General features: G+C 35.1%; 1 protein-coding gene across 2 annotated transcripts in view; it reads right to left on the bottom strand.

Annotated features, from left to right (window-relative positions):
* Nucleotides 1–7,500, bottom strand: part of LOC106869956 (ubiquitin-associated and SH3 domain-containing protein B) — a 260,010-nt gene that overhangs the window by 196,282 nt on the left and 56,228 nt on the right. The gene's annotated exons all lie outside the window — the stretch shown is intronic.

Below are 7,500 nucleotides of genomic sequence, written 5' to 3' on the forward strand. Positions count from 1 at the left end.
ATATCACATCAACATTTGAATGGTCAAGTAGCTGCTTCAGGACCCAGTCATAATGCTGCAAGAGCTGCGTGAGGCAGCTTCTACCTGGACGGAAACCATGCTGGGTCTCATTCAGCAAGTCATTTTCTTCTAGGAACGCAATCAATCTCCTTCTGACAATTCGTTCCATGACTTTGCTAATATGTGAAGTCAGAGAGATGGGCCTGTAGTTCCCAGCCTCTGCTCTGCTTCCACCTTTATGGATAGGACATATGGTGCCTTCCTTCAGCTTTTTGGGAAGTTTACCATTTGCAAGGAAACTCTGGAAGAGTATCCGGAGTGGTCCTGCTAATACTTGTTTACACGACTTTAAGAGGACAGCTGGGAATATATATACATATATATACATATATATATACATATATATGCATATATATATCCATATATATATATATATATATATCCATATATATTTACATATACATATAATACATATACATATATATATATATATATATATATATATATATATATATATATATATATATATATATATATATACATACATATATACATACATATATACATACATATATACATATATATCTATACACACATACATGTGTGCGTTTATATATTTATATACCTATACAGACGCACACCACACATTCACACATATATATTTAGAGAGAGAGAGAGTAAAAGAGAGAGAGAGTAAAAGAGAGAGAGAGTAAAAGAGAGAGTTGAGAGTGGGGTACTTATATCTGAGCATCGATGTAGTCCACAAGTAAGAAAGAACTCAATGTTATAAACAAAGTATCCTATAATTAGATTTATATATTTTCTTACAACATGGCCACGTTGATTCAGCCAAGCGTATTTCCTCTAAGCTTCATCAAAGAGGAAATATATACATAAAAAATATACACTCACATGTATAAGTATGTACGTCTGTAAGAATATGTGTGTCTTTCTGTGAGTGCGTGCATGTATGCGTGCGTGCGTGCGTGTGCTTATGTGTCTGCATAGACTAGAATCTCTCCATATTTTTCTATCAATTTTGATTATTCAATTATTTAGATCATTCATTTGTAACTTTCACTTATTTATTTGTTCTGAATTTAATGTTTTATCAAGTCTGAAAATAGTTTTACGCAAGACAAAATAGAATTGGGAAAACTAGGATTTTTTTTCGTCCGTTCACAGTTCTTCTTTTCTGTTGTCAATTTTGTTTTAATTCCAGGAATAAATTAGAAAGTTGTAATGTATTTTTGTTTTGTTATATTTCTTTATATAGAAATCATTACCAGACGTTGGAATAGTGGTAACCGCCAAACGTTTCAGTCATTTTAGTGGAATATTATCGTCCATAGTCCAAAATGATGCTAGGGTCAGAATTTGAATTTTTTTGTTTTACTAATATCTTCAATATTTTACTTTATTAAATTCCTTCTTATTGCTTCATTTTCTAAATTGCTTAGTCTTGTTTGGCTTCCCACTTTTTATTCCTGCTTTCCAGGGACAAACATCATCTAAAATCTAATTGTTATATTTTCTCAGAAATTCATTCCACTAATTAATGTCCTTTTTGGTAATGATAACCCGGAAGAAAATCTAGTTGATAAGTATGATCACTCTTGTATATTAGACTACTTTCTCTTAAATAGATTATAGTTTATACTACTTCAATAGTATAGTATATGCTATACTTGTAGTCTATACTATAAGTATATACTATTTAATATAGTCACTTTTAAGTGTCTCTCTACAAATCATCTATAGAATTTAAATCCCGCACTGAAAGTTACGATGTTTCGTATACGAATATATTCATATAAACACTGCGATCGAAGATAGAGAAAAATGTAATGTGCGTAGATGCATATTTCAGGAGTTATTGCCCATTCTTCAGTACCACAACATAGTAAAGTATCTTTTATTCTATTTGATCAGACCGTATTCCTTTATCAAAGAATCAGTTTCCTAAAATGTACTATTTAGGAGGCGTTTCTTTAAAAAAAAAAAACTAGTTGATTATATAACACATTTAATACCCCTCCATAATATATTGCTGTTAAGATATTTTACAAAAGAAAAGAAATGTTTTTATTTCATTATAAAAGCAAAATTTTCCAATTTGTAACCTAAATACATTATTATCAGGTCATCCCATAAGTTTTGTCCGATTTTATGTTTTTTTAAAATTGAATGAAATTTAATAGTATTTTAGAATGTCTAAAAAGCTTGTAAATAGATGGAAGGAAGTCATGGATAATCAGGGAAAGTACATTGATGATTAAATTTCAATTAAATATAACATTTGATCACTTGTTTTCTTTAATCAAAATTCGGACAGAACTTATGAGATGACCTGATATTTCTGTGGTGAGGAACTTTTGGAATATATATTCCCAATTTGCGCAGTAATTATAGCATTTTCCTCTTTCACTGCTATTCCTCAGTCGCATATTGATTCAATAAAATAACTTTGTCTTTCTTGTTTTGACGATTGCTGTCAACAGTTTTATCTTTATCCACATAAAATTAGATTCAATCCACCCAGTGGTACTCAAACTCATTTAAGTACATTAAAGCATCACCAATGTTTCTAACATTAAAATATATTTCATTACATGAATGGTTTATGAAATCACCAACGGAGTTATACATGTGACATTCGGCCAAAGAAACAATCGTTCTAAGATAATGCAACTTAATATGACAATGTGTCTGTGAAAAGTAGATATCATGGGAAGTTTACATACGGTGATGACAAGAGAAATACTAACAACGGGAAAAAATAAGACGAAACGTAATTTGGTATAATTCCCCTTTCCAGAATTTGGTGGATGTAACTGCAATAGCATAAATGTTTTCTAAATTAACAATCGAGAACTTTCGCGCATTATTTAGATACAGAAAATAATTAAGAACATAGTTAAACAATCCTATTCAATCACGCCAGACTTTGCCCCCAAATTTAATTCTTCCAAGATCTATTAATCCAAAGACCGGCCAAAGAAATCGGAACCGTAATTTCACTAACCAAATTAACTGCATCTAGAGTAAAAAATCTTAGTGAAGTTTACATACATACATACATACATACATACATACATACATACATGCATGCATACATACATACATACATGTATGCGCGAAATTCAGACCATGTTAAAATCCGCTATAATCAGCACACCTGAATCTTTTGCAACATAAGTAAAGACACTTATTCATTGTTGTTCATATGGAATTTGAAAAACAAATATACTCCATTGACCAGTAATTTTGGTAATAAAGAAAAACCTGCAGCCTATGTACAACCGAAAAATATGCGATTGTATTCGCAAATAACACACTTATCAATAAGCAATTAGAAAATGTTTCATTATGTAGGCAAATGATCAATAAAACAGATTAATACTTCACTATCATAACATGCCAAAATGACATTTGTATGAATTTCATTCGGTAAGCAAATAATATTCGAAAACCCTTCACATGTAAATATCGACAACATTATAGAAACTTTTACCAGCAACTAATATTAAAATACATCCGAAAAATATTCTTGTTTATATATCAACATCGTTAAAATATACATACGAACAATATTTAAAACAAGACAATTGAAAATATAAATTTCAGTTTTATAGCTAAAGATGAACCAACTTTATCATCATCAAAAACTAATGAATGAAGTTCGATATTGAATGATTTCGATATAAATATGATAGTTTAAGCACTTCTAAAATAGGGAGATGTTGAACTGATAAACAATATTTATCACCTTCATCAATAACTCTTGTTGATTTAGGTTATAAATCCGACATTGTATATCGTTTATATCATATTTTAACATCATTTTAGCTATATTCACCGTTTTTAAAGTTGAAGCTCATCGGAGAACACACTTGTCTGGTCCAGAGAGGAAATGACGACTTCCGTAAAAGTTGTCTCTACTAGGAAACGAACTTATAAACCATCCAGCAAGAAATCAAATCATGACAATTAATTGCCAACTTTTATTTTTTTATGTTTTAAATCTTTCAGTCTCAATTCTCTCCCAGTTTCTTTTATTTCCTTCTATTCCGTGGACAATTCCTCACACTTTAACCGCTTCTCATTTCCATGGTCTAATGGTTTCTCTTTTGGATACAGTAAGTTGCAGATCTAGAAATGATTGACTGTACTCAGTCACCACTAGTGACTAAAAGGTATTCATACCTGTATAGTAATTAACTTTCTACTAATAATGATTATTCATTATATATTCCGATGTATATCTTAATATATCACACACACACACACACACATAATATTATAGTATTAATAATGATATAAAACTAAAGCATATAACACACGTCACTTAATAGTATTGAGTACTTTCTCTGTTTTGTGGCCTGTTTTATTTTCTGAACCAACACAAAACTATAGCGGTAGGTAGGTAGATAGGTAGGTATTGTCATTTGTTTCACAACTATAGTTTGGAAAACTATATTAAAAGATAACATTATCGCTTTATTATATATGTCAGTTGCCTTAGTAACAACAATAGTGATAATAATTGCTATTACAATAGTTATTGTTGTACAGATGTATTATCAACAATAGTTTTCGTTCTTTCTGTCTTTTGTGTTTCTATTTTAGCGTAACAATTTATTACTAACGTAAAATTAAAGATTCCCGCGGCTTCATTGTTGGAAAATAATAAAGAAGACGACAAACAAACCTCGTTAACGCCCAACTGCATTATTTAAAGCTCACTGCTGTGGTTGTCACGTTCTTTCATGACTTTACAAAAGTCTAAGAATGCTGTCATATATACATGGACGTGTCTATGTGGGCGAATATATATTTGTGCGCGCGCGCCTGTATGGATGGTAATTGTTGTTGTTGTATATTTCCGATTTATATGAAAAAAGAGAGAAAAAAATACTCAAACGAAGTACTCAATGTATAACTGCAGAGTCAATGGATATATTTCAAACGTCTGACTTCTACAAATCTAATCTCATTTCCTCCGCAGTAGAATCTGAATATACAAACACCCAACTTAACGTAGATGCCTTGTTAGAACGCCGAATACTGCGGTATTCACCTTGAGAATTCTCTCATATAGGTGATTAACAGACATATACCTGTACAGACATATATCATAGAAGACGAGAATTGCCTGTTGTGGGCTCCGGAACTGCACTATAAATATATATATGTATACATACATATATATATATCTACATACACACACACACACACACACACACACACACACACACACATATATATATATATACATATATATATACACACACACACACACACACACACACACACATATGTATATATATATGTGTATATATGTATGTATGTATATATATATAGTTGAAATTTATAGGAAAACAAAAGACGAAGACAGGTGTATTAGTTTGACGCTCGGGAAAAGTTAAGAAGTCTTTTACGTTTCAAGTCTACGCTCTTCAATAGAAAGGAACACCCGGAAGTAAACAGAGAGAGGATAGAAAAAAAAATTGTGGATTTAGCGGTCAACCATGGCGACTGGTTGAAAAAAGGTAGTTGGACATGAGAGCAAGGAAGAAGGGGCGATAATAAAGTACTGGTGATCCCAAACCGAAGGTGCGCGTGCGTTTGTGTATGTGAGAGTTTGTGTGCGCGTGCGGATAGAAGCTAGTGACTTTGACGTGTGGATGTGTGCGTGTGTGTGTCGTCTGTAATGTGTGGATATACAGATGATGGTGTGTGGTGTGGGTGCTGGAAAGTGGTTAGTGCTAGTGTATGTGAAGTGGTGTGGAGTAGTGTGATGTGGTATGGTGGTTTGGTGGTGTGTGGTGTGGCGTTGTGGGGATGTGAGAGTGGGGTGTGAGTTTGGAGTGAGGATGTGGGTGGGGTGAGGGGTGGGATGGGTGGGGTGATAATGTGGGGTGAAGGTGTGTGGAAGTGGGATGTATGGGGTGGGGTGGATGGAGGGGAGTATCAAGGAAGAGAGAAAGTGGGTAGAAGTGAAGAGAGGAAGAAGGTGTCATGGCAAGAGAAGAGAGGAGAGGTGGGTAGTAGTGAAGAGAGGAAGTAGGTGTCAGATGAAGATAGGAGAGGTGTCAGATGAAGAGGGAAGGGGAGTTGAGCCCATGTGGCGCAAAGAAGCGAAGAGAAAAGATTAATTCCTGTTCACAGTGAAGGCGGGAGTCCGGATGGCCCCTGTGCAAAGACAATCCGAACATAGACAGGTGTTGCATTGAATGACCGGTAGAGCGGAAATGTCGCGAGACCGAGTGGTCACTGCCGAGTCCAATGTTTCGGAGGTGCTCCGCGAACAAGTCAGCCAAGCGACGTCCCGTTTGACCAATGTACAGAGAAGGTCAGAAAGAGCAGGAGATGCAGTAAATGACGTTGCTAGAAGTGCAGGTAAAGGAGTCAGTGATATGATAGGGACGATGATGGGTGCCTATGAGGGTGGTGGTGTTGGAGAAATAGGGGCAAGTGCGGGCGCATGGGGGGACCAGGGGAACGAGCCAGGTTGGGAGGTGGAATTAGGGAAGAAACTGTGGACCAAGATGTCACGTAGGTTGTGGGCTCGTTTAAAGGAGGGAAGGGGTAGATTGGGGACGATGTGCGAAGTAGTGGGGTCGGACTGAAGCCACCGGAAGGCTCGGAGAATGGTGCGTTGGAGGTGGAGGGGTGGTAGGTGAGGATAAACGGGAGGCAGGGTGGGTGCGAGGGAGAGTCAGAGATCAGAGGCTCAGTCCACGGAACGTGCTCAGACACCTGACCCCCAACTCTCAACACCCCCGCTTATGAAAATGGTGACACACCAGCAACGTAAATGTGTTCTAGCACGTATTACATTTGTATATATATATATATAAAGTATAAAAGGAAAACCTTTGTTGTAGTTGTAGCGCACCTAATTAGAGCTCAATACGAGCAAAATATAACAGAAATCAACTTGGATGACAGCTTTTCGTAGGTCAAGTTTCTCTTTCATGAGAATACAAAAATAGATTAAAAAATTCATCGAGATGTTAGGTTTCAAGTCTTCCAATATTACAATCCAAAGAAAAGCAGCATTACAAAACCTTTCGGTCGTTTCGAGAAATGCATTTGTATTGGCCGAGTTTTCCAGCCGATACAAATAGTCGTATTTCTCTCATCAGAAGTACAAATAAATCGATTAAAATAGCTTAAAAATTGAGAAAGCTTAAAATATCTCTGGATTAGTGTTATATTTTTTTCAAAAGTTCACAAGTATATAGAAAGGCTTTGTGAAGTGGAAAAAGTTGTGAAGTAAAACATTTGTGCAAATGAAAATAAATTTTTTTTAAATATTTGTAGAAAAAAATATATATATATGTCCGGTCGCTCTTGAGTGCTATTGTTACCATGTAATTCAGTACAACTTGTTGCATGGTCGGGTCGTCGGCAACTAAACTGGCAACCCCACCGAGCGTTGCTTGATGAGGAGGGTGATTGTTGGACACTCTTCAGGACAAAAAATAAGACCCG

The sequence above is a fragment of the Octopus bimaculoides genome, chromosome 1 (assembly GCF_046866305.1).
Source record: "Octopus bimaculoides isolate indiv1 chromosome 1, ASM4686630v1, whole genome shotgun sequence".
NCBI classification, from domain to species: domain Eukaryota; kingdom Metazoa; phylum Mollusca; class Cephalopoda; order Octopoda; family Octopodidae; genus Octopus; species Octopus bimaculoides.